Source organism: Penaeus monodon, chromosome 15 (assembly GCF_015228065.2).
Source record: "Penaeus monodon isolate SGIC_2016 chromosome 15, NSTDA_Pmon_1, whole genome shotgun sequence".
Lineage (NCBI taxonomy): Eukaryota > Metazoa > Arthropoda > Malacostraca > Decapoda > Penaeidae > Penaeus > Penaeus monodon.
Window position 1 is genome coordinate 33308026 of NC_051400.1, and position 1446 is coordinate 33309471.

The window sequence follows — 1446 nt, forward strand, 5'->3', positions numbered from 1 at the left end:
ATTTTTTTTTTTTTTTCTATCTCTCTCTCCGAAAAATCTCAGAATATTCAAGACAAAACAAGCATATATACAGAACAATACAGACAAAGATAAGTGAAAGTATATAGGGAAATACCGTGAATAGTTTGCATGCGAGGTAAGTAGAACTGCATAGTAAGTATCAATCACATATGAACGACAACCAGGTATACGCAAACGCACGGGTGCAGAGTGGTCATATAATACATCATTTATTATCTTACGGATAGTCGTATGAACAGGCTTTGCTTTATTCACTTGTGAGGTAAGTAGGCCTGCAGAAAGAATAGATAGTGTCATCTGCATATTCAAAAGTCGTAATGAGACAGCATCTCAGTGACAACTCCCTCTCGCCGTGTTCCAGGTCGCGGCTCCGGCTGGGACAACTACGACGCGGGGAAGTTCTTGCCGTGCCCTCACCCCGCCCACCACGCCTGCCTTGACCAGTACGTCCCGGACGGCAACCTCAGGCTCCACCCCCTGTGCGTGTCCTAGGGCGGGACCTGTGCGAAGGAAGACAAGTGTCTCAGAGTGATGGGAAAAAGACGATTGAGAATGTCTTGAGGAATCTCAGACGCCTGTGAAGCCTTGCTTGATCCCCTCATGATAAAAAGTAACCATGTAACACGGGTATTACAAACTCCGCCCCCTTTCGAGTGAAAGAGCCGATGCATACATAATACTGTTCGTGGACACCCATTGTTACTTATATTCCTATGAGAAAGGAAGGTATGATATTAAATAAGACTTACTCCTTTTTTTCTCTCTATCTCTCCATAGGCTATAGAAAACCAAACTAGTTTCGGGGCTAGTAGGTCCGCCCCAAGTGCTATTTCCTTGATAGAAACCGACTAAGAAAGTAAAAAAAAAAGAAAAAAGGGGAAAAAAAAGCTAAAAGAAAAAAAGGCTTGTGCGGGCAATCTGATAATTCCTGCCCCTTGTTGACATCTTAGCCAATTAGAGATACATAGAAAAAAATGGTTTCAAAATGCATTGGCTCTTAACCATTGTGGCCTCTGTAAAGGGTAGGAAACACAGCTTAGGCATTCCTCATAGTTCCTTACGCTTTTTATAAAAAGACCCTCGCTCGCTGGAGGGGAAAAAACACAAAAAAAGCAATAGGGACCAGTAAAGAAAAAAATCATAATACGGTTCTAGAAATTCTTAGAAAAAATATGAACTGGTATTTTTAAAAAATACAAAAAAAAACTTTAGGTGTGACAAGTTGTTAGGTTTAAAGCGATCAGTGATATAGGTATATGTTAGAACCCTCTAGACAAGTTGTCCCTACCGTCCATCCGGCTACAACGTTAGGACAGGCACTGCCAGGACTTAGTCCGTTTTAAACGCTCGTTCGGACCCAGCACCGTGGATACACTAAGGACTGTTCTGAACTTGTGTAAGTGTTTCTTTTGGCCTCTGTTAGTC

The 1446-nt window shown here is 42.1% G+C and overlaps 1 long non-coding RNA gene across 1 annotated transcript in view; it reads left to right on the forward strand.

The window, feature by feature from the left end:
• LOC119582160 overlaps positions 1 to 772 on the forward strand; it is a 2428-nt gene extending 1656 nt beyond the window's left edge. Inside the window, exon 2 of the long non-coding RNA XR_005229621.1 lies at positions 383 to 772. This is a non-coding gene — a long non-coding RNA (uncharacterized LOC119582160). The remainder of the gene's footprint in view (positions 1 to 382) is intronic.
• Positions 773 to 1446: the final 674 nt, after the last annotated feature.